Source organism: Chinchilla lanigera, unplaced genomic scaffold, assembly GCF_000276665.1.
Source record: "Chinchilla lanigera isolate Chin_1 unplaced genomic scaffold, ChiLan1.0 scaffold00044, whole genome shotgun sequence".
Lineage (NCBI taxonomy): Eukaryota > Metazoa > Chordata > Mammalia > Rodentia > Chinchillidae > Chinchilla > Chinchilla lanigera.
Genome location: NW_004955445.1, coordinates 2,786,598 through 2,806,427, shown reverse-complemented (window position 1 = coordinate 2,806,427; position 19,830 = coordinate 2,786,598). Strand labels below are relative to the sequence as shown.

The 19,830-nt window shown below is 48.7% G+C and overlaps 1 protein-coding gene across 1 annotated transcript in view; it reads left to right on the top strand.

Annotated features, from left to right (window-relative positions):
* Positions 1-19,830, top strand: part of Cass4 (Cas scaffolding protein family member 4) — a 38,686-nt gene that overhangs the window by 3,388 nt on the left and 15,468 nt on the right. The gene's annotated exons all lie outside the window — the stretch shown is intronic.

Genomic DNA, 19,830 nt, shown 5'->3' with positions numbered 1-19,830 from the left:
GAGAAGAAGGAGAAGGAGAAGGAGAAGGAGAAGGAGAAGGAGAAGGAGAAGGAGAAGGAGAAGGAGAAGGAGAAGGAGAAGGAGAAGGAGAAGGAGGAGAAGAAAGGAAGGCCCTGAGTTTAATCCAATCCACAGTGCCGTCAGTAAAAAGACAGCTATATGCTCACTGGTTTCTGAAGGGCGTTTTCAAACAAGTCTTTCTAGCATCTTAGTGAATAGTGGGTTGTCCAACATCATCTTTCCAGAACATTCAGATGGTGGTATTTGGGGTTCAGCCTCAGCTGCACCCTCTCCTATCTCTCTGGCATGGTTTAGACGCGCTCAAGGAAGATAGAGGTAAAGACAGAATCTTTAAAAACCATCAACATTCAGGGCGGATGCGCGGGCCCTGGGGGCCTGGCTCGCCTCGTGCGCGGGCAAGGGCCGTGCAAGGCTTCGCAGTGTACCAGGGGGCACGGTGCAGGCTCAGCGGTCCCGCTGTAGTCCTGAGGTGGACAGCAGGACACTTGGCCCCCAGGCTTCATGGAGGAGGGAATGGGGCTGTGTCTGGAAGCTCCCTAACCACGGAGGCACCCCTGGCCGGCTGCGCGAGCCTCCTCTCTCCCTACCCACCCTGCTGCGCCTGCCTCCATCTGGCATTGCTTCACCCAGAGGCCTCCCTGGACCCCCAGCCCCAGCCCACCTGCTCGCATCTTTCCCAGCCCCCACTTCGCCTTCATCCTGGCCTTTGTCCTTCCCTCCTGCTGTCTGCCTGCACCCTGGGAGGCGGCTCCCGGGCCACGGGCCTGCGGTGCTTAGGCAGCGTGTCTCCAGCCGGGGTCTGCACCCAGCAGACACAGCGCATGCTCCGTGGCCGCGTGTGAGTGAACGGGAGGTGACGGCGCAGCCGGAGCCCTTTCCAAGCGGCCAGATGTGCAGAGAGCAGCGACACTTCCTTGTTGTCAGGTGCCTGGGAACAGAGCTTGACCTAGACTCTCAGCTCTCTGACTCCTCCCTGGCCCCACTCAGCCTTAATTCTCGAGAACTGGGCTCTTCCTCCACTGGTCAGATGTTGCTTTAGATCTGAACCGCTGCCATTCAAGCCGAGGTCACAAAGACAGGGCCTCTCTCTGACCTTCCCAGCCACTTGAGCCCTTTGTCCATCTCATAGGGCAGAGCAGCCCAAAGGCAAGTGCCCCATCGTCCACTGCTGCCTTCTACACTGCACAGAGTTACGGGGTGATGAGTGACCAGGGAGAGGAGGACAGAGCTAGCCCTGCAACAGTCAGAAGGAAGCCAGGACACAGGCACAAGGGTTTTAAGGGATGGGGGTGGGGTGGCTGGCTGCCATAAGGGAAATAAAGCAGGGTGATCTGATGGAGACAGTGAGTGGATGTGAAGGGCCACTCTGGAGATCCAGCGACAGAGGAAGTGCAGGCGCAAAGGCCCTGTGGTAGGAATGAGTTCAGCACAGCAGAGTATCCATAAAAAGGCCAAGGGGGTGGGCACAAAGCAAAGAACGGCAGGAAACGACATTGGAGTGGAAGCACAGGGCCTGGCCTGCTGTGTCAAAATGTCAAAGTGCATTCTAATTGCAAAGGAAGCCACCACCCACCTAATACAGGCGATGACATGGTCTCTTATTTTCAAAGAGTGCTGCGGATGCCAAGCAAAGAAAAGACTGTAGGTGGAAGAGGGCAAAAGCCAGAAGAACTGAGAAAATTCAGTGTAGGTGGCTTCCTTTCCCACCTTGGATGGAATCAGACTGTTTTTCGTGGACATGGAGGAGAATTGTTTACTCTGTCTTTTGAAAAAACAAAACAAAAAAACAACTAAAGCTTTGGATGTTTAAGACTTTCCAGGGTGGGAGCAGAAGGAATAGTAAATAAAGCAGTAAATCGCTGTCACATAACTGTGTGACATGCCACGTCCTCCCCTGGAGGCAGAATACATACTCTTCGTTCGTTCACTCAGCAAATGCTAAGGGCCAGTGACATGCGAGGCGCTGTGAGCTATGCAACGAAAGAAGTACCTGGCTTTCTTTCTTCACATTTACTATATTGCTAGCGCAGTTAATTTTTAACATCTATCCCATAATTGTTCTTCAGTCTCTCATTTAGTGACCTTTCTTGTCTGAACGTTTTCCTGTAGAAGGTGCTGAAAAAGCACAGCTAGGAAGTACACCGCCACTGCTTAGAAGCTTACACCATCTGCCAGCAGCCGGCCCTTCAAAGGAGGCTGACAAGGGAATAAGGGACCCTGGCCCTTTGCGCACCACAATCATTTTGGAACTGCGATGACTAAGGGAGGAAATGACAGGGCCCCAGAGGGAAACAACTTAAAAAAGGAAGAAGGTTGAACTTGGTAAAAATGATGCCACGAAGGGTGAGATTAGGCTCCAACATGAGTTGCAAAATGGGGAAGTAAAGTATTTTAGGAACCATTTTCAAACATCTATTGCTCATGAGCATTTGCTCAGGGGAAAAGGGATCCTGTATTCATGGAAGCGGAGTTAACGCAGAGAACTGAACGTCCTCCCCGAGCCTGGGCGGAGCCTCAGCTCCAAGAAGGAGCTGCCGGGATCAGAAACTCTTTCCCAGGCCGCCCTGAGCGGCTCGCTCCTCTGGCCACCTCGGGATGACTTCTGCATGAGCTTCCGTGGTGAATGGACAGCGTTGCTCTTTTGCTTGGAAGCATCAAGAGGAGCTGTTGTTTGTTGTGCATCTGCCGTGGATGGCCAGCCAGTCTGTCTCTGAGGGGAAAAAGTGAAGGAAGAAAGCAGCAGGGTCCCGCTCCCTTGGAGGTGTTTGCTGAACAAGTCAAAAGTGCTTTGCGGCACGTTTGCCTGGGATTGTGAACTTAGACTGGCCCCAGTTGAAAGAGAAATCAAAGCCTGATTAGTTACTCAACTGGGGCCTCCCGTGGGTCAGTGGCTACTAGGAAGATGTCAGACATCTCCGACCTTCCTTTAGGGCCTTGAGAGTGGGGGTGAATTGATCTGTGGCCGCTTGTTGACAAGGTCTGAGTGCAGGGAAGTGGCGGGAACTCACCAACAGTGAGGGCGGGACAGCTGAGAGAGCACAGGGGCTCCCTGCATTGCCACCCCCTCTGCCAGGACCTGGGGAAATACAGAACCTGGGGACTGGGCCAGTTTTGATCTCTTGAGCCCTCAAAGGGAAATGTCACATGCTGCAAGGACCTTGACTGATGGCAAACCAAATGGTTGTAGGTGTACCACACAGACAGAAATGTGTGTGTGTGTGTGTGTGATTTGTGTATCTTAATGCACATTAGAAAGCACTAAAAGTAGCTCATCAGATCTCTCCTTTCTATGAGGCATGGGAGAAAACAACTTAGGCCCAGTTTCTTGGGAGACTGAGGCAGAAAGATCACAAGATCAGGGCCAGCCAGGGCAGATTACTTTTTTCCTTTTCTTTTTATTTCAGTGGTACAGTTTAGATACACATAGTGATCTCATTCATCATAGGGAATTGTACCTGTACATGGTATATCTGGCTTCTTTTTTTCTAATTCCTCTCCCCTCCCCTCAACACCTCTTCCCCTTTACTTGCAAAAGCTTTGTTTCCATTTTTTCCTTCTATTTTTTTATTCCCTGTCCCTTTTTTCCTTCCCCCACCTTCCCTTGTTCCCCTTCTCATTTGAACATTTTCTTTCCATTTTCCAATACCTACCATACCTTTGGTTATTTACACTTTTAGTTTTTCACACCAGAGAAACCCTGTGATATTTACATGTGTGTCCAATTTATTTCAGTTAACAGTATGGTCTAAGGACTGGGGATGTGGCTCAGTGGTAGAGCTCTTGCTTTACATGCATAAGATCTGGTTTGATCTTCACAACAAACACACACACACACACACACACACACACACACAAAGGGTATCATCTCAAGGTATATCCATTTAGCTAGAAATAGCTCAAGCTTATCCTTCTTTATGGCAGAGTAGTACTCCATTGTATAAAAAACACATCTTCTTTATCCATGCATTGGCCGATGGGTATTTGGGCTGTTTCCAAGATTTAGCTATTAAAAACTGTGCTGCTATCAATATGGGTGTGCGTATATCACTGTGGTATGATAGTTTTAATTCTTTCAGGTAGGGGCCAAGAAGGGGAATAGCTGGGTCAAATGGACCCTCTAGTTTCAGGTTTTATTTTAGCAAGCCCCACACTGATTTCCACAGTGGTTGTACCAACCTATACTCCCACCAACACTGGAGAGCAGTTCCTTTTTTCCCACAGCCCTGCCAGCATTTGTTACTGGTTGATTTCTTTTTCGTTTTTTTTTTTTTTTTTTCCTGTCTTTTTGAGACAGGGTCTTGCTGTGCAGTTCAGGCTGGCCTTGAGCTCACTTTATAGCCCAGGCTGGTCTCAAACTCACAAGGATCCTCCTGCCTCAGCCTCCTGAGTGCTGGGATTACAGGCGTGCGCCACCATGCCCGGCTTGGTTGATTTCTTGATAATAGTCTTTCTTTCTGGGGTGAGACAGAATCTCAGCATTGTTTTAATTTGCATCTCTCAAATGACCAGTCATGTTGAACATTTTTTCACATATTTATTTATCATTTCTCCTTCTTTATCTGGGAACAGTCTATCCATTTCAGATGCCCATTTTGGGGTTGGGTCTTTAAATTTGGGGTATCTAGGTTTTTTTTAGTTTTTTATACATTGTAGATATTAGGTATTTGTCTGAGGGACAGCTGGCAAAAATTCTTTTCCATGCTGTGGGTTGTCTCCTCACTCTGTTGGTTTCTCTTGCTGTGCAAAAGCTTTTTAATCGGATGAGATCACAATTGTGGATTCTTTGTGATAGTTCCTATGCCTTTGGAGTTTTGCTCATACAGTCTTTGCCTACACCAATGTCTTTGAGAGTTCTACCTAGACCATCTTCCAGAAGATTCAGTGTTTGTGTTTTACTATTTAGATCTCACATCTGTTTCTATTTTAGTTTAATGCATGGTGAAAGATATGGGTCTAGTTTTAATTTTCAGTGGGTGAAAAACCAATCTTTCCAGCACCATTTATTAAAGAGGCTGTCTTTCTTCCGGAGAAGGTGGTTGGCCCCTTTGTCAAAGATAAAGCGGCTGAGTGTGCTTGGAGTTATTTCTGTACCTTCTTTTCTTTTGGTCCTCAGGTCTGGTTTGTTATTGTTGGCAAGTACCATGCTGTTTTATCACAGTAGCTTTGTAGTATAATTTCAAGTGAAGGATTGTGATGCCCCCTGCCTTCCCTTGGTTGCCCAGAATTGTTTTTTCTCTTCTAGGTCTCTTCTGGTTCCAAATGAATTTTAGGATTGTTTTCTCTAATTCTGTGAGATATGCTATTGAAATTTTGCCCCAGATTGCATTAAATCTGTATAGTAATTTTAAATGGATGGCCATTTTCACTATATTGGTTCATCCCACCCAACAGCAATGGCTGTCTTTCCACTTTCTGACGTCCTCTTCAATCTCCTTTTTCAGAGTAACGTAGTTTTCAGAGTAGAGGTCTTTTACTTCTTGCATTAGATTGATTCCTAGATATTTCGTCTTTTTAGATGCTATTGTGAAGGGTGTTGTTTCCCTAATTTCTCTCTGAGTCAGTTTGTTATTTGTGTACAGGAATGCTATTGACTTTTGAGTGTTGACTTTTTATCCAGCTATGCTACTGAATTTTGTTATTAAAACTAGAAATCTTGGAGCTGGGGATTTAGCTCAGTGGCAAAGCGCCTGCCTGGCAAGTGCAAGGTCATGAGTTCGATTCCTGGTACCAGAAGAAAAACAAAAAGCAAAGCAAAACAAAACAAAAAACTAGAAGTCTTTTGGTGGAATTTTTGGGTTATTCTATACAGAGTATCATGTCATCCTCAAAAAATAATGATTTAACTTTTTCTTTTCCTATCCTTATTCCTTTTATTTCTTTCTCTTGTCTAACAAACAGTTCTGGCTAATATTTCCAGAACTATGTTGAACAGCAGTGGTGACAGTCAGCTTGGGCAGATTAGTAAGACCTTGTTTCAAAACAAAATTTTGAAAAAGGGTTGAGGAATGTAGCTCATTATTAAAGTGCTTGCCTAGAACTCATGAGATCCTAGGTTCAGTTTCCAGTGTGGAATAGAAAAGAAAAGAAAAATCTATAATTTCCTACCTAATATTGCTTAGGGAAATTTGTGTTTTTTTAATTGATCCAATTTAATATTTTACTTTCAAAACTGTTCCAGTGATGCTTAGACATGACAGGAGCGGGAGGCTGTGAGACACACAAAGTGTGAGAACATAGTCTCGCAGCAAACTTTCTCCTAGTTGGAGTTGGGATCGTTATTTATGCCCAATCAAATAATACCGAACTCCTTTCTATATGCATTTCACCTTTTCTTCCCTTCAAAGAAAAGGAGAAAACAAAGGAGAAGACATTAGAAAGGAAAAGTGCTGTGTGTTCTTCCTTTGTTGATGCCTCTGCTGGCTTCCATGAACTCAGGGCCAAGATTAAGAGAAAAAGCCGAAAGCCAGGCATGGTGGCGCACACCTGTAATCCCAGCACTCAGGAGGCTGAGGCAGGAGGATTGTTGTGAGTTCAAGGCCAGCCTGGGCTATACAATGAGCTCAAGGCCAGCCTGAACTGCATAGCGAGACCCTGTCTCAAAAAAAGACAAAAGAGAGAGGGAAGCTGAGCAAACCCTGAGTTTCTCAGCAGAATGGAACCTTGGGGCTCTCCCTGGGAAGCTCCCTCACCATCAGGCAAAGAAAGCGAGGCCTGCAAAAGTCCTGAGCTACTTGCCCTCCCTCGGGAAGATCCTTGACCACCTACCTTCATCCAAAATTCCTTCCAACCCTTCAGTTTCTCAAGCAAGTAGAGTATCTTAGACAGTAACCCAAGGGTGTGGCTAGCAAGGCATGGCCGTAGAGGTAATGGAGGAGAAGGAGATGGATGAATCCACCAGCATCTCCAGAGAGTAGTCTGGTCTGATGGGCCCATCTTGGGCCACATCCAAGGAAATCAATTACTCTGTAGCCTGGGAGAACTTACTGTTGGCTCATTCCAATCCTGAGCTTAGATGCAGGGACGCTGGTCACCTGGCCCCCGGCACAGCTCACGAGCAGGTGCTTGCCAAGTCATTGTCAAGTCAGGGACGCTCGAAGAGCTTAGCAAGTTTCCCGGGAACCGAGGAAGCACAGCCAAGCTAGTGGAGCTGGGCAAGACCCAGACCTACTGGGAAACCACGGCATTCGGACATCAGGAAGAACACGTTTCCTTTCTACTGGTGGCTTGGGAATTTTTTTTCTGGCCGCAACCTCTTCCTCAAAGGGAGTGCCTTCTACATGGATGGAACTCTGGAGGCATCAGGGAGGATGTAGGGAGGACAGGACCAACGGTCAGTCCTCACTGTTACCATGGAGAAACCAGCTAGTTTGTGCCTTGCACCTATTCACGAATATGCCATTTTCCAGTATCATTGTTTCTATCGGGTGTTAAGAAAACAAGAATCATCCTGCTAGCTAAGTTTCTCCCTCAGCCTATCCAAGTTCACCCGGCTTACTCACAGCTTCGCCCTTGCTGCGCACGGGGAGGACAGCCGCAGGGGCTCCTCCGCAGATGGATGGGAGGAGCCCTCATGGGGAGCGCACAGCACAGCGGGTTAGGTGTCAGCCCGGGCAACTGGCGAGGACAGCTGCCCAAGAGCTGAATGCTGGCTCGTGCCTTCTAGAGCCCAGGTTGGCTGTGCTCCCCACACAGAAAGAGTTCCCTCCGAACGTGGCTTCTGCCGGTGCTGCGGGGGTGGGGAATGATCGTCCTTGCAGGGGCTCAGGATGAAGGCGAAGGTGAGTGTCTCCTTTCTCCTGTCCCTTCCCTGCAACTATTGATTGCCCGGGACTCCTGAGTGAACCACGCAAAGGCTCTCTAGCATTATTTAGCGTTGCTCCCTCACCTTACAAGTCGGTTATGAGCTTTCCCAAGTAACTATCACACCAGGAACGATCCTACCTCACAACCTGCAGTTGTTTCGAGTCTGCCAGGCTCCCAGACAAAAATGAATATATTCTGTTTGTATTCTACTCGTTTTTTTTTAATGTTTCAATGTTACCTTATATAAACACTAGTTTGGAAAAGGACGTCCCAAGAGTGTCTTATCAGGTAAATTGCTTCAGATCATTTTCTGCACATGCTGGAACCATTTGTTGAAGCATTTTCAACTTTTCAAAAGGAAAACTGAAGCAAAAACTGTTATTTTTCTAAGCCGTTTGGCAAATCACATTAACCACAGGGGAAAAAAAAGAAGAAGAACCGGTTTTCCTTCAGCATCTCTAACTTTTTGCTGAGTTTTTCTTTAAAAACAGCTGCAAATGGAACAATTCCTCCTTGTAGTGTGGAATGATGCAAAAAATTACTTAGCTGTCACCTCATTTTAAAAATTCCAAATACTTCTGATAATGAAATGCCAGTGGTTGAAGCAAAGCTGTCTTGAGCTTTACAGCTGCATAAACTAGTTCTCTCCCCATGAGAAGCCTGGCAAGTGAAAGGGAAATAATTGAATATGGTCGCAAATTTCCAGGGCAAGTTTTGGTTTTGAAATCTCACAGCATTTGGCTATTTTAAGAGACTTTCTGTTCCCCATAAGTCACAGAATCGTGCATTTAAGGATAAATACTGATACGGAAAGCTACTGAAATGCATGATGGGAAAGATAAGAAGATTTCTTTCTTGGACCACTGTATCCAAGAGAGGGGAATTTGCAGAGGGGAGGTGGAAAGAAGAAGGGAAGACAGAGCCCAGGGAGGAGAGCGGGAGGACAGGAGAGGGGATGAGTGAACGGCAGCGAGGAGGGAGACAGGAGGAGCGGGCTGCCGCGTTCCCTTCCTGCAGACGCCCGGCGCGATACGATACAGAGGGCGGAAAGTGGGCCAGTGGTTACTCTCCACGCCTCCCAGCTACCGCGTCGTGCTACCGCACGTCCTAACTTGGCCTCTGGGTAACGTGTCTCCTCAGGGCGGCCTCTCACTGTCCCGGATCTTTGTGTACAGAACACAGATGGCTCTGCAGCTGGCCGGAGCAGGGCAGTGGGAGGGTCGGGGTGAGAAGGGCGGTGGCCTCTGCAGTCGCTTAGCTCCTCATCCCTGTCTCCTGGACTTGCTGGGCAAGATCTCCCAGCCCTGACCTGCTTCTGAGAGCCCACACACACGTGCAGTTAGACCGCATCTGCTTTACCAGGTCACCATTTGCTGCCTTTTCTGTGTGCCTTTGTTCTGTGGCCCTACTCTTAAATTGCTGGGGAGAAGCCAACGCTCTCAAAATCTGGTTCCCTCTTTTTTTTCCTTTTTTGTCTTTTTGAGACAGGGTCTCTCTGTGCAGTTCAGGCTGGCCTTGAGCTCACTTTGTAGCCCAGGCTGGTCCTGAACTCACAGCAATCCTGCCTCAGCCTCCCGAGTGCTGGGATTACAGGCGTGTGGCACCATGCCCGGCTGAAATCTGGTTCTCAAACATCCTCAGGTGCTTGGAGCATCCTCCAGGCTGTTCATGGTACAGGCCCACAGACGGAAAGGCAGTGTGTGCTGTGCGTGTTGAGTGATACATTAGTCCCCCAGCAAGTCAGGACGGGATGCCAGATGGGAAGCACCTTGCTTTGCGAAGAGTGAGCTGCATTTGGCCAGGCTGAAGTTGGACTCAAAGTCAAAGCTCCCTCTGTCCCCTCCCCTCCCTTCCCTTCCCCTCCTCCCTCACTTTCCTCTCCCCAACCCAGTTGGGTTCCAGGGCATTCACACTAAGGTGCAACTTTATTTGTTATTTTGAGGCAGATCTTGCTAAGGCACTAAGTTGCCCGGGCTGAGCTTGATCCTTTTGTCTCAGCCTCCCAGAGTACTGAGTCCAAGCACGTGCCACCAGGCCCAATTTCAAGGCTCAGTTTTTATATCCAAAACAGCGAAATATCTACATAGGGCTCAAAAACTTCCAGCTGTACAAATGAACATGGACTGAAGGGGTTGTCTGTCACCCCAATCTCTGGCTGCCCAGACGGCTGTGCCCCTGTCCCTGGGGAACTCTGACACTTACATAACCTTCCAAAACAAAGCTAGACTGACCACACGGTAAGCAGGAACTGCCACGGGCACAGTTGCTCGTCCTGCTCTCTCTCCAGAGCAGAACGGTGTGTTTGGAGGTTGCTCCACCTTAGCTCACAGCAGCGCTGCATCCTTCTTTCTTGCAGCGGTCACCACATTCTATTATACAAAAGTTTCGTTTTATCAGGTTTCCGTTCCCGACCCCAGCAAGCAGTCTGTCCTTCACCCACCCAGGATCCGCTGAAACGCCCACGCCATCTTGTAACAAACTGTGTGCTAAGTCATAAGGTATATGAGCTTAAAGGGCAGATTCCAGAGTCAAAACCGCCTGTGTTCCTACCTTGGCTTTGACTCTTCCTTCTGAGCTACTCCTTGCTACTTACTTACCCTCTCTGTGCCTTAGCTTTCTCATCTCCTAAATGAGGTGTCTGTAACAGTAGCTTCTTCATGGGGCTGTGAACAGCCAGTGAGACCGACAATACCTGGCACACAGCAGAGAGACAGTGAACCATCTTTACAGCGCAGCACGGGCTGAGTAGGGGACAACAAAGTACATCTAGTTCCCAATTGGCTGGACGGAGTCTCTTCCTTTTCTCAGGGCGGACAGATGGGCTTTCAGTAGGGGTGGATGTGCATACATAAGATTAAAGAGGGTTCCCCCTTTGGATTAATCAGAGGAGAGTAGCTTTAGGGGATACATCTAAGGAGGCCTGCAGTTATGTGGGATTTACAAAAAACGGTCCATTTCCGGATCATGTTTACTGTGGCTCCTTCAAAATATTTCAGCTCTTTCTCACCCCTCCGGAGGTCACCTACAGGAACTGTTCCCAAAGCGAGTGTCACCCAGATGCCCGTCTTCTCCTGCAGGCTGGTCCTTCTTCCTCTGTCTTCGCTTTTTGGAGAATGTGGGTGGAACATTTTGTTTTATTCTTTCTCTTTTGCTTGTTGGGTTTTTTTGTTGTTGTTGCTCTTGTTGCTGTTTTGGTAAATGTGCTTTTAAAAAGTGATGGAAAATAAACATTCACAAACCAGCAGACAAGCCGCTTCCCTCTGCTTTGATCTTTCCAAGCCGATCTTTGTTGTGTTTACAGAATGCAAAATACTTCCAAGTACACTCAAGGCGAGATCTTGTCTTTAAAGATGATCAAAGAACTTTCTCTGCCCCACGTTGACTCCTGATGCTCTAAGCCTGAGCTCAGCTACCTCTTCATCGATCTCAGAGACAAAGCTCCTTCGAGCCTGTCCCGAGGATTTATGGTACATCGTAAAGGATTTATGATACATCAAAGGATTTATGATATTCGCAGGACATGCTTTCTTTAGAAAATATGGCTTACATGTAACTATTTTCTCATGGCCCCCAGTGGGGAAGTATGAACACTTCTGTCACCTCTCCTTAAAACTAAGAATTCTTGAAATAACTCATGGAATCGGTGGGAAGGGAACTGGAATGCTAAACACGGACATGTTCTAAAGAAGGGCTTTAGGAGGGAAAAATACGCCCTTCTTGTGGACCTTGGAAAGCCATATCTTTGTACAGAGCCAGAGCCAGCAGTCATTTGCCACTTGGAGGGAGCTTCCTTCCACCTTATCCACAACTGTCACTGGCTTGGGCCCCTGTTTATTACCTACAGCTATGAGTAGTGACTTTGTGGTACGATGTATCCTTCCAAAGAAGTAATGACATTTTGGGCTATTTGGATAGAAACTATTATGACATCTACTTCCCTAGCCATTAGCTACATGTTTTTCGCTGTGTTGCCCAGGGTGATCTCAAACTCATGGGCCTGTGATCCTCCTGCCTCAGTCTCCCAAATAACTGGGACTGCTGGCGTGTGCCACACACCCAGTCTTCAGCTCTACACTTTCCAGGTTAGAGGGTGGGAAGATCGTGAAAGACCACATAAGGAGGAAGCAGGACTGGTCCATAATGGGGGCTGGGTCCTGTTCTGGGAAGGAGGGAAGACAGCAGGGTGGGAGAAGCAGCCTCCAATGGCAGGAGGCTCCAGCCCAAGCTCGAAACTGAGACTGTGTCAGAGGAGTCCTGCGATGGGCAGAAATGCTCAGGCCCTGGCCACTGACGTTTGGTTTGCAAGGGAATCGGGCAGGGTCTGTACGACGCAGCCTGAGCGGAACTTGGCAGCTGGGTGCTTCACCTGGTCCCAGTGGGATATTCTAAGTAAAATCTGCCTGCGCATGCTCGTCTCCACCACAGCTACCTGTCCTACACCCTGCCTGTCTCGCAATTTGCTGCCCAGCCCCAAGGGTCATTTGAGTTTACTGCTCCTGCCTATGGAGGTTCTTTTTTAATTTAAATTTTATTGTTATTAGTGCACTCATGGTGAGGAGTTGGTCCACGCACATTATGGAGAGCCTTTCCGGTCCTCCTCACGGCCCAGGAAGTTTGTATTTGTACTCCCATGAAAAGTTACTGGAACTCTATCGAGTTAATTCCAGTCTACCACTTCCAGTGCAACCCATGGTGAGAATAAAGACACTGAGGCATATTTGTAGTTATGGGGAGCCCAGGGGTCCTAAGTCCAGCTGCAGTGATGGCCATCCAGAACAAAGGCCTCCACCCAGGTTTTATTCATTCATGAAGAAGGGCGTGGCTTGAAGATGAGTGACTGTGAGAATGGCGGGAAGTAGGTGAGTGCCAGGAGCTGGGCGAGGTAGGAGGCCTGAATTCACCTCTGCAAATGCAGAGAGAAGGCTATGCAGAAAAGTAATCTGCATGACACAACTGAGATAGTATCTAATGTTCTGGGGTCGGTGCTCTAGCTCTGATGTGTGATCTTTCAAGCCCCAGGAAGTCGTAGCCTATATCTCGAGGCTCAATCCCAGCCGACAGCGTGGAGCACCATCTCTTCATCCCACCTCATCCTGGCTCACACAAGGGAACAACGGGGGTGGGATGGTCCGGAAAACACTATCTGTTGTCTTCAAAGACTACCGTCAGCACTGAGCTCTTCTTTCAAGGAGAGCTGTCCAGGTGTCCTCCACAGGGACCGACACCGATAAAGAAGGAGCACCACTCGCTTTGGAAGAGCAGGCTGCTTAACCTGCCAGTGGGAGTCTGGGAACGGCTCTGTCAGTGAGGCATCCTCACTTCCTCTGCTGGGAGCAGGGTCACTTCCGCCCTCAGCCCCTGCACCCTGACTAGGACAGCAGGTCCCTCCTCCACGCACCGTGCAGTGTGGACTCCAAGACATCACATCTCCCAGTGTAACTAGAAGCCGCTAGAGTACTGTTTTGCCACCTCTGTGGAAACATGTATGGAAAAACGCATAGCTAGCTGAACGCCCGGCGAACATTTCACAACTGTTTTGGGGTCTTCTATGCAGAGGCCCAGTCATCTGTGAATAATGATAATCTAACTTCATCCTTTCCCTTGCATGTCCCTTTCACTTCCTTCTCTTGCCTAACTGATCTGGCTAACATTCCCAGAGCTATAGTGAACCCAGCGTGGTGAGAGAAGACATCTTGCCTTAGTCCTGATTTCAGAGCTGCTCTCCATGTAGTACGTCAGCCATCAGTTTATCACAGGTAGCTGGTATCAGATTGAGACAAAGATCTTCTATACCTATTTTCTTCAGGGTTTGTATCAGTCAGGGTTTTACTGGAGAAAGAGATATTACACAAGATACATGAGTGTATAAGAAATCACAGACTGGCTCCAAGTCCCTGCTATCTGGCGCTCTGCGGCCTGGGGCGGATCGCTCGCTCAAACTCTCCTGGTCCGGGGAGCCACAGAGCTCTACCATGAGACCACCAGAGGACGCTGCGTTCATCCTTCCTTCCTCCGCCAACCCTGTCTCGGCTGTGCTGGTGTCTGCAGCTTTGCCCCTTCAAGTCACAGAAGCAATCGAAAGGAAGGGTAAAGCCGACAAGCGGGTGGGGACTTGGGAGTAAGGGAGTCACTGGCGGATGTAGGCAGTCACTGAGGAACTGCGCCCACACGGCCCGGAGAGCAAATCCCCAACCCAGGACCTGCAGTGGTGGAGACCCACGGCAGGCCACGTGGGCAGCCTCGCTACGTGCACCTCTGAGCCATTTCTGCTCAGAACTAGAGTTGCTGGAGCTGGGTGTGGCAGTGCATACCTGTCACCCCAGCACTCAAGAGGCTGAGGCAGGAGGGTCACCACCAATTCAAGGCAGCAAAAAAGCTAGAACTGTGCGAGACGGCTTTTCATGTTAGAGACAGAAAAGACAAGGACAGGTCAGCTCTGCACCTTACTTTCTCCAGGCTACTCAGGGTGGGTCCTCCTGCCTCTGCAGCAGTTACCCTCCCAAGTTCTCTGAAGGGTTCACCCCAGGACTCAGCTCTTCCCTGGTCTTCTTACAGTATGGGAGTGTGGCACTGCCCACCTGCACAAGCCTTTGGCTTTGATTAGCAGCTCTGTCTCCATACCTGCTCTGTGCTTTCCCCCTTTCCCCCCAACGACCAGATATAAATAGCAGCCACAGCCAAAATCCACACCCGGGTCCCTTTTTATGTCTCCAGGCGGCCTGGTCACTGTTGGGTTCCCCAGCGCCCCCACACTCACAGCCCCCCCATGCCCTCTCCAAGTCCCGTGTGCATCTCTCTTCCTCTGCCAGCAGACCCTCTCCTGTTCTTTGTCTGACCAACTCCTCCTCACCCCAGAGAAGTTTCCAGAGCAGCTTTGCAGGGAAACTTTCCCTCAGGCCCCACGCACCGCACTTCCCACTGCGCTCACGGCTTCCTGGTTTTTCTTTCCATCACTCTTAAGAGAAGTAGAAAGACCACATCCATTCTAGGAATCAAAGGATGTTTGTCCCTTCTGAGATCAAGAACGGTTCTGTTCACCACGGTGTCTTCATTGTCAGCCTGCTGGGCCGATCGTAAATGCTCCACACACGATCTCACTGTTGAATGAATGAATGGCTTTCTGGATTTCTCCAGTTGTAGCCAAGACCGCACCATCCAGTGGAGTATGGATTAGCACAGGGCACTGGCATCGCCTTGTGGACACCCGCGAGCCCGGCCCCCCAAGTCAGCCTGACCCCTGGCCTTTCCCCCCAAGTGCACCCCCTTCCTCCTTCAGATACTCATTTTCCCCCTTGTCACGGTCAATGTATGAAGGTGGGCATATGGGGAAGATGTCCTTCTTGGAAAGTGATCAAGAACCTTTCTTCCATTGTACCTGGACTCTAACTGCCCGTGTGCCTATAAGGAACAGAAATATAAGCACATTTCCTGCTTTGTTTCTTAAAAAAATCTATGCGAAGATTGCCAAATCGACACCCCATTAAAGAGTAGTTTGTGAGCTGGCCTCAGCAACCACAGTGATGGTTATCAGCTTCCTCCGCGGGGCGGCTGCGATCGCTTCCGTCTGTTATCTGTGAGGAGCCAGGCACGATGCCAGGCGTCTGGCATGCAGCAAGCATTTGCTGCTGCGACGCCTCTGCAGAGGCCTCCCCAGCTGAGACTTGGAAGAGGAGGGGCCAGTCACGCAAAGATCTGATCTGGCGGCTGGGTGTTCCAGGCAGAGGAAAAAGCAAGGAGTAGGTCACGCTAGAATTGCTCTAGAAAACCAGAAAACAGTGCTGGAAGGAGAAGCAGAAGCTCTGAAGGCTGGTGACGTGGGGCCTCAAAATGATGCTACAGTTTAGGCTTTGTTCAGGGTTCTAGGTTTTAGAGATTTTTAAAGAAGAAACCAAATGTTCAGATTTCTGTGTTTAAAATATTCTGGCTGAGGAGAATGGGTTGTCAGGAGAAGAAGGGTATGAAGAGATCACGTAGAATCCAAGTGACCTTGGACAAGTGATTAGGTCTCTCTGACCCTCAGTTTCCTCATCTGTAAAATGGGAGGAAGAAAGCCTTCACTGGAGGCTTCTAAGAATTCAGGATTGATGATGTCAGCACACCCAACATAAAATAGCTTCCCATTCAGTATGGGTCACTGTTTTCTCTCCTGTCTACATGAGGAGGACCCCCAAGAGTTCCTACACGAAGCCAGGCATGGTGGCACACACCTATAATCCCACCATTCAGGAGGCTGAGGCAGGAGGATCACTGCAAGTTCAAGGCCAGCCTGGGCTACAAAGTGAGTCCAAGGCCAGCCTGAACTGCATAGCTAAACCCCGTCTCAAAAAGACAAAGAAAAACAACTGTGCGTTATTCTTCTGTAACAAACTTGGATGGTCTTTGCTATTAAAATTCAGAGACATTCTGAGTTGGTTGCTTGTGATGCCCAGACACATTCCCTGCCGATTTTAACGAAGTGTCACATATATGTGTGACGGCAGCACTTGAGAATTTCCCTCTGCTGGAAGCTCACCCTCTGTGAAGATGTGGCCAGCTGTCCTGTGGGCAGCGGCTGTCCCCAGGGAGGAAGCTTGTAATAAGCCACGAGTGAAACTGCTGCTGTGCATTTCGCACAGCTGTGGGTGCCCAGTCGGGCAGGTGACCATGAAAGCCATTGTTCTCTGGGGGAAAAAATCTCTGTGTTTCACAATGGACAAACCCACCAGGACGCCTCTGCGGAGCAGCTGCCTTGTGCAACAGCTGCGCTATGCACAGACACACGCTGTCTTACTTCTAGAGGCTGCGAGTGTTTCAGGGGACTCCTCTTTCCCATGAGAGTGCTTTGAATGTGGTGAACAGGAGTTGTGGTGGCTAGCTGGAGGGGGAAAGAGAGAGAGGGAGAAGGAGAGAGGGAGGAAAGGAGGGAGAGGGGAAGGGAGACAGAGGAGGGGAGAGAGAGAGGGAGAGGGAGAGAGAGTTCCTTTCATTTTTTGAGGAGCTGGGAATCAAACCTAGGGCTCTGCACATGCTAGGTAAGCACTTCACTGAGCTACATCCCCAGCCCTAAAGTGTAGAGTTTGAAAAGGTGAGATCGTGACTATCCTGCAAATATAAAACGAATTCATGCTAAGGATTTTAACCAGTTGGTTAATCAATGAGCAAATCATGAAGATGTTAAACCACCTTCAAGAGGACATGTTCACAAATAATTTCAATAAGGAGTATCAGGATATGCAGAGCTATTTATAAAAGTCCTACAAGGTAATACATTGCAACATTTCATTTTATCTTTTCCTACTGGACAGAAGTTTTTTGCCTCTTAAACTAGAAAAAAAAATATATGGAGTAGCCTGCAACCTCACTGTGTCAGGACCTTTTCAATCCTCTTTATAAAATTCTCAGACCTACTTTCACCCTTCCTTCATCTTTGCTGGATTCTCCAGGGTCAGCAGCCCCGCTCGTGTAGAAATGTAAAGCCACTGCCCGCACGTTCGGGGCCAGTGCCTGAGAGGACACACCAGTGAGGCTGTGCACTCCCATCCTGGATGTCTTGGTGGTCATTGTGAAACCTTCCAAAGAAGGCTTCCTTCTTCCTCTGCCGTAGATGGAGATAAGGGCTCTCAGCTTGGTGCTGTGGCTTTTTACCTCCCGAGACTTGTAACGAGGGGCATCCAGCCCTCAACCCTGGCTCTCCATCAACTCCTAGGCAGTGGTGGCGAACCTATGGCATGCACGCCCCTGCAGGTTGTTTGTATTGTATCATTAAAGGCTCTGAAAGGTTCGCCATCACTGTCATAGGTGCCGGCTGGACTCGGGGATGCAGCCGAAACCAAGGAAAGGATGGGCCCTGGCGCTCGCATACTAGTAGGAAGCAGACACTGAATGGTGATTGTACACTCAGGGAGTTCAGTACCAACGTGATGAGCATGGACATGGAAGGGTATTGAGAAAGAACAGGTGGGTGAGGACTAGCTTGGTTGGGGAGAGTGTCAGGGGATCCTTTTTTTCCTAAGGAAATGACACGAGGATGAGTCCAGCAAGATGTGAGATTTCACTGGGTGAAAAGCCGCTGCCTGTTGTAAGGTAGAAGAAACAGCAGGTGTGAAGGGTCAAACTCCTAAGAGGGTAGCACTTATCGTGGGCTGATGAGGAAGCGAGACCCAGGAAGCTGGAAGCGTGGGCAGGAGCAAATCACACAGGGCCCTGACGGTTTGGGCAGAGTTTGGTCTTCACGCAGAAGCAACTGGGGAGCCACTGAAGGGGCGTGGAGAGGGAGTGGAGTGATTGAAGTTTGCATTTCTGAGCACTCAAGTACCGGGGTTCTGCTGCGCCTAGCAATACATGTTTGCTGGCTTGAGAAAGGAGCGGGAACCTGGCACGGAGAAGGGCAGCTGAAGTCAAGTAACTCTAACCAGTTCTCTGCTGCTGTTATGGCTCGTGTCTGGATGTCCCCCCAGATGCTCATATGGTCAAAAGCGGGGCTTTTTCAGAGGTGGTTGGATCTAGAGTGTGTGACTGATTCATGGTGCAATGCTGGGATTGAGGGTGGTGATCCCTAAATCACCGATTGGCTTAGTACCACCCTAATCCCAGTAGCGTGAATACAATGTAAGGGGCAGAAAGAGGCTTGTTTTGCTAACTTCAGCCCACCATGAACTATTTCTCCTCTGCAGTGCCCCTCTGCCGTACCACCCTTGGAGCCAGCTGATAATGGACTGAAACCTCCACAAACTATGAGCTAAATAAACCTTTCCCCCTTTAACTGTGAGTGTCAGGTATTTTGTCTCAGCAACAAGAGAAACATGACAAAGACAGCTACTCAGTCTTGTAAACTCACTGGACTCAAAAGTAAAAGCTTCACATCATCCCTCTCAGTTGATGATTTCTGGTTCACCATGAGGAGGAAAGAAATCTCCTCATGCAAGAGTGGCGTGTCACAATGCACATGCCCATAACGCTTCAGGACGCTTTACCTTTTTATAAAATAAGGTAAAATGGGCGCAGCAGGGAGGTGACCATCTTCCCAAGTTGCACAAAAAGCAAAAATGACAAAAATCAGAGCAGGGAGGCCAGAGCTGATTCTACTGTTTCTAAGAATGAGTTAAGGAACATTTTACTTTTCCTTGGCAAAGACTTTAAGCAAAGTGGTACCATCCGACAAAGAGCTCATACCCAGGTAGGTGAAAGTGCAAGGAAATGGGCAGGCTTTTCCGGTGGGAGGAACTGTGAGTTGATTGAAATCTTATGCAAGCGTTTGTGACAGCAAAGGAGAGGCCCAGGGGCTTTTACTCTGCCAACGTCCACGGAGAAGTTTATCCACGGGCAAGAAGGAGGGGAGAAGCCGCTGTGTAGCTGGAAAGATGATCATCTCGGCCTTGTCTGTCATCACTGAAAACTAGAATTAGCTAAAATGTCAGAAACCACGCACTATTTAAGAGGACACTGTGTGTGTCACCTTTTCTGTTGCTAGGACAAAATACCTGACATGCACAACTTAAGGAGGAGCGATTTGGGCTCAGGTTTTCAGACATTTTGGTCCCTAGTCGGCAGGCTTCAGGTAGAAACATCAAGACAGGTGGGTGCAGCAGAGGAAAGCTTCTGGCTTCCCAACCCCTACGAAGGAGAGAGAGAGTCAGAGACACAGGAAGAGGGGAGACCAGAAGTGCCCTTCAAAGGCGCACCCCGCCCCACACCCCTGACCTACTTCCTCCAGCTGGGACCCGCTCCCAGCGACGCATTCAGCTACAAAGGGAGAAGTTGATTACTTTAAGGCCAGACAAGTACATTGCCTTCGTGTAATTGCAGTGGCAAGTTTTGGATAAGGAGGGGCTCAATAGTCACTGGCATGGCTGGCAGGTATTTTTTAGGGAGGCTGTCTGGTTTCCTGAAAGAACATGGGTTAAAGAATTAGGAAACCTGGCTTTTAATTCTGGCTACATAACCATAAGCAAGTCACTAGCCCCCTGATTCTTTTCATTTATGGTGAATGAGTATATATATATATATATATGTCAGCCCATTTAATTC